This window comes from Mesocricetus auratus, unplaced genomic scaffold (assembly GCF_017639785.1).
Source record: "Mesocricetus auratus isolate SY011 unplaced genomic scaffold, BCM_Maur_2.0 contig_10545_pilon_obj, whole genome shotgun sequence".
Lineage (NCBI taxonomy): Eukaryota > Metazoa > Chordata > Mammalia > Rodentia > Cricetidae > Mesocricetus > Mesocricetus auratus.
In genome coordinates, this window is record NW_024434326.1 from 26,844 (window position 1) to 32,861 (window position 6,018).

A 6,018-nucleotide genomic window follows, 5' to 3' on the forward strand; every position below is an offset into this window, starting at 1 on the left:
AATAAATAGTATCTACATATTAAAAACTACAGCAAAACATCTCCATAGATTTACATGTAGTGCATAGCATAAAGGGCATCTATTACACATAACTGAACATAATTACTGAATTCCCTCAGTACCTTTTGTTTTAATATCTTCTGTTTTTCTGGAGGTGCCAGCGATGTCTTGAGGTTTGTCCTCATTAAGGGGGACCATATGCTGCTTTCGATACATTTCTTTTACCATGGCACGAACTGGGAATGAATTCACAACAGGGAGAGTTACGTCAATTTCATGCAGATAAACAGGAAACTGATACTAGTTAAGTGTTTGTATATTTGATCTCCTTTTTATTTTCAGGTAAGTCACTATAATTAGAATGGTGTTTCAAGAAGATCACTGGGTTCAGTGTCCAATTAATTATGCATGACACGATGAAGTAGGTAAAGTCTATGATAGATCACATGATGTTGTAGGTAAAGTCTAAATTGATATAGATGTGGCAACAGAGAAAGAAGAGCAGCATGACTATGTTGGTGTGGTGTCTTATAGGCAGCATTCAAATCCCATTTAGAGCATCATGACACAGCTAAATCCATGCAATCCCGCTGTGGTCACATCTTTGCACCAGTGAACTAAAACTTTCATGAGGACCCCCAGGAGTCTTATCAGTGTAACACAAAAATATATAATGTTAAAGCATAAGGAAAAGCACAAGAACGGCACAAGTGTTCCATGCTGTTTGTGAAATGAGAAAACAACTAGACAGGAATGACTGAATCCTGAGCAAGCTTAGTTTTCCACAGGACAATGACCAATGGTTGTTCACTTTTTATTCTTTGCTCATCCAGGATATTTTACAGTTCATGAAGAACATATGGCATCACGTTAAGTGAGTTTGGAAGGTAAGCATCTGTGTATTCCTCTAACTTTTTAACCTTGGGTACCATATTAGTTTATGACTATGATGTTCTGACCGAATTCCTTGACATAAATAACCAAAGAGAAAGATGCTCTGACTTTGATCTCTGATTCAAATTATGCATTTCCTCCAAAATAAGTTGTAGAAGGTCCCTCAATTAGTAAACACAGCCTTTCGCCAGCATCCTCATCTTGCCAGCAAGTGATTCTGATCATCAAGCACCCACACTTATGCTTGTGTGTCTTCCATGATGACTAGACTCCAAGTTATTCTAAATGAAATTGTCACATCAAGGTTGGAAAAAAAGTCCTCTTAAATTGGCCAACTCTGTATAAATGCTCAACGTGAACTGACATGAAAAAGGATTTGGTGCTTCGTGCTGTAATGACTCCCTCTAGGTGCTAATAGATAAGAGAAAGGCAGTGGCTACTCAAGCAATGAGTGTGGACCACATCTGCTCACTGTTTGCTCATCCAAATTTTAAAAAGACTTAATTCTTTGAGAATTCCATAAAATGTATTTTAACCATATTCATCCCCACTATCACCCTAACTCTCTTGGTTCCATTCATATCACTCCACTCATTATTAGCTTTGTGTTCTTTTTATTTTCCCTAAAAACCCACCAAGATCAATTTGTGTTGATCATATATGCATGAGCATGTGGCTATCCTCTGGAATTTAGTCATCCTGCTAAGGGCAAAGCCAGTTTGTATACACTCTCTCCATCAACAGATCTTTATGGGGGCCTCTTCTATTACATTTCATTACTTTTGTTTTTTTTAATGGTTATTTGTTTCCTTTTGTTGGTGAAAAAGGCCTCTAGCCTAGGCTGGGCTAAAATTCACTATTTAAAAAGGGCTGGTCTTGAACTTATGGCTTTCCTGAATCCACCACTCTAAATCAAAGATTGTGCAATCATGGGTACATTCTATGGAGTACTTGGCACAAAACTAGTTTTTATGACATGATAGGTATGTACTAAGCCAATCCCCATAATAGCGCCACTTAACACATCAGCTCACTAGTGAAAGCCTGTACATGCAGACACACCAAAGTGGACAAAATGACACCCAGTGACACTCTTCCCTGCTGACTATGTAGATCCACCGAGAGTAAAAATGTAATAGGCAACATGGAGTCTAACTACCCATGACAGGAAGTAGCCTTGTTGCTCAGAGTCTAGCTCTCCTTTAAAAGTACATTGATGGCTGCTTGCAGAAGACCTGTACAAGATCAAAGAGGTCAACACTGGCTTGTAGAGAAGCTGTTCTCACCCCTAACTGAGAAGCTATTGGTAATTTATGGCTTCTATTTGAGGGAGGGGGACAGTTTGAATTAAATGTGTTGACCCTGGAAGGTCAACCCCTTGTCAGTGGATGCCCCTACATGTTTGAGTATATGTTTAGCATAAAATGGGCTACAAAGTTATTTTTTATGGATATAAATTTGGGAAAAGGTAAAAAGGGAGAGTAGATTTGCAAGAGTCATGAGATATAAATGAGCAATTTATAGTGCATAAATTTGCCAAAATTAATAAAATTATATTAACAATTTAAAAAGAAAAATTTAAATGTATTTCTTGAATAATGATTCAGCACAGATCATTAAACAAATGACTAGAATTCTCAGTGGACACTGTACTTAAATTTTGTGGCTCTTTGTGACCATGTTGATGTTGTCTAATCTTCTATTTTTTTTTGCTAGATCTTACTGGAATGAAGCATGTCTATGATTAATCAAGTTGGGACATATCCACCCAACTTTCCCATATACTGTATTTCATTTTCAGACTTTGTCACCTGAAAAGACGTATGTATGCTTCTCTACGTCTCAAAACTGTGACTATGTGCTGCATGCTGAACGACACTACCTACGACTTCTATCCACTACAGTAGTCATTGTAGTGTTTGGGATCCCTATGGATTTGCTTTATTGCAGGCAGATGCAATAAAGCAGAACTTTCCCACAGGAATTATGATACTCTTTATGGGATAAGAAGTGGCTCTTCAGATGCATAGATATGGAGGCTTATGACTGTCTCTATGCTCTGGTTTATTCATATATGAAGGAACACAAGCATGTAAGCCCACCCTGCCTGGATGTGGTGAAGTTTAAACACATTTTTGTAGATAAACTGTATTCTGATTTTTCAATTTACAAACTTATCACTAGAAATTGGGTTGGGTAGTTGGGATGTTTTTCTTTGGGAAAAAATTTAGATATGACTTGGTGAACAAATCCCCTAAATAACTAAAGGAATCATAATTGAACATGACAACCATAGACACATGGCCATGATTTGTTATTTGGGATATCACTTTCTTTAAAATCAAAACAAAAATATAAAAACCTGTAATTCTCACTATCTTAGATCACAGTGGTCCATCACAAAAGACAACCAGTATTCATACAATTCCCACCTAAAATGTGTCTTAGAGAGTGAGTCTATAGTACATACCACATCTGCGTCTTTTAAATATCATCTGTAATTGAAAGGAAAAAAATTAGATCATGTTGAATAATGTCTGTAAGGTCTTTGGTCCTTCCATAGTTGACATAATCAGTATAGAAAAGAGCAGTCATGTGGAGCCTATATTAATGGGCTCCTTATTTGATGATGTAACAGAAGATCTGGGAGTCTGTCTGTCTTTTGTGCTAAAGACTAATAATGCTCATATTTTTTCCAATTAAAGGGCAGATCAGGAAAACCTGTTTGGCCTCTACTGAAGGCTCCCTAACTTACATTACATACCCTCTATAAAAACTTGTATTTTTCACTAAGATATTTTCTGTTTCTAGGGCCTATGGTAGAAATAATTTGAGAATATGATCCAAAGTTTGATGTGTCAGTAGCTTAGTGAGTACAGCAACATTAGGACCTCTAAAACATGATGTACCTGGCTGGAGAGATGACTCAGATGTTAAGAGTATTGGCTGCTGTTCTAGGGGACCCAGGTTTAATTCTCAGAATCCACATGGCAGCTACATACCCAACTGAAACGTTAGTTCCAGGGCATATGATACCCTCATACAGACATATATGATCATACTGGGATTTGATTTCCAGCACCCACATGGTGCTTCTGTCCTCCTTGATACCAAGTTCACACATGGTGCAAATATACACATGCAGGCAAAATATTTAATCATAAAAAAACCACCACCACCACAAAAAACATGATCACTTTAATGATTAAAATGTGATGCCCATTGAAACTTAAGGGAACCACTGAGGTAACCTGTCTACCTCAGAGAGAGGAAAGGCCCTCTTACCTTCTCTGTCTTCCCCTGTGACTTTTGCTGGCCCACTGGTGAAGCTGGGCTGTTAGAATGTTCAGGGGATACTAGGGGGACAGAAAGTGACAGTCAGCTCACAGGACTGCTTACTATTTACACTGGTCTTTACTTGATGTGAGTAAAAGTGCATTTACTTGGTACATGTGACTAAATCTAATGAACAAGATGGTCTGTTGCTGCTAGACTGCCTTCCCATAAAGTAAACAAAGGCAACAGGATGTACCTTCGTACATCTAACAAAAGTCTGATCCAGATGACCTACAGAGATTCAAATGTCTTTCCTGGCATATTGCCCCTGAGAAGAATTCTGTTCAGTTCTCTTCTGGTGATCTTGTCACAGTCTCATGAGTTTTGTGATGAAAAGACATTTAGTGAATACAAAAAAGTCCATCTAGTACATCAAGGGTTGAGGCTGCAGACATGCCTGGTGTTTGTCCACATTGCATGAACAATGCATTCCAGTATGCAGCATCAACAGGAAGGTAGCAGGTAGAAGAGACCACATAGGCCTCCCTGAATCTCCAGACCTATAGTCCTGAGTCAACAAGGAGATTATGAAAGAGGAGAAGTGGCTATAGAGGGATAGGGGCAAGAGGCAATAAGGGAGATTGAAAGAAGGGACTAGAAGTGGAATCCTGTGTCTCTGTCACATATGGGTCCTAAGCAGGAGCCTGACTTTACAATCAATAAACACTGTGCATTAAATCTATAGGCCTAGTCTATGATTGGTTCCAAACCCACTTGCAAAATGAGAGAATCCAGTAGAAGCAGACACAATTCTGAGGAGCCTCAGCTACGAACCTACTCAAGAAGAAATAATGAAGCCCCTGTGAGGAAAAAGATTCCTTGTATTATAACCTCATGTTGCAGAAGAGAGACAGGTCAGATCATGCCAAGAGTGAGACATTCAAGTACTGATACCACAGAGGACAGACATAGCCTAAGATCAGATGGGTACCAGGAGAGTTGATCCCCATGAATCCATGTCCTTTATCCTGAGGAATAAACTCAGGACAACTCTCAAACCCAGCCTCTGTATCTTGGAGGTTGAATCAAGGGAGCCTCAAAAGGCACTAAGGATGAGTCAGAGTGCAGACTTTTTCTTACTCATTAAGTCAAAGGATCCAAGATGAATATCAGGCTCTAACCTCTCTTGACTCAATCATATAGCATGCAGTCCAATATAGGGAGCATATATTGAAAAGAAGCAAAAGACATACATTAATTATATCCTTAATTTTCAGGACATTACTAGTGTTGCAATGAAGCCAGATTAGGGAACCCTGCTAGCTATTTAGCAGTTTACCCTGTGGATGTCCTTTAAAGAAGGACAAAATGGTCAACAGATGACCAAGAAGGCACTACTACAAAAGTTTCCAAGGAGACCCAGGGAAAGTATCTGCTTATTCTGTATCACCAGGACCAGTTTGTAAGACCTTTATTTACATGTGTATATCAGTGTACAGAGGAGGTGGTCTTCCATCAGAAAGACTGGGTTTACCATAGATTAAAACCCCAACCGATTACTACCTTTTGGGGGCTTTGTGATGGTTAATCTTAAAAGTCAAGATGATAAGGGCCAGATCTCTGGGTCATGGCAGTAGGGCATTATCTTGACAGAGTTACTGAGGAAGTAAACTATCCACTGTCAGTGGTATTGTTCCTGGGGCTGAGATCCACAACTATATAAGGAGAAGGTGAGCAGAGCATAAGCCCTCCTTTGCCTTGTTCTTGTTGCATTGGACCTGTGCCTCAGGCTCCTGGATCTATGGGTTCTTAGCAAATATGCACACCACACTCATGACAGCATGGCAA

General features: G+C 39.1%; 1 long non-coding RNA gene across 1 annotated transcript; it reads left to right on the forward strand.

Moving 5' to 3' along the window:
* Positions 1 to 230: 230 nt before the first annotated feature.
* LOC121138591 lies at positions 231 to 3,432 on the forward strand. The gene is made up of 2 exons (XR_005875511.1): positions 231 to 887; positions 2,611 to 3,432. It is a non-coding gene; the product is annotated as an uncharacterized LOC121138591 (long non-coding RNA).
* Positions 3,433 to 6,018: the final 2,586 nt, after the last annotated feature.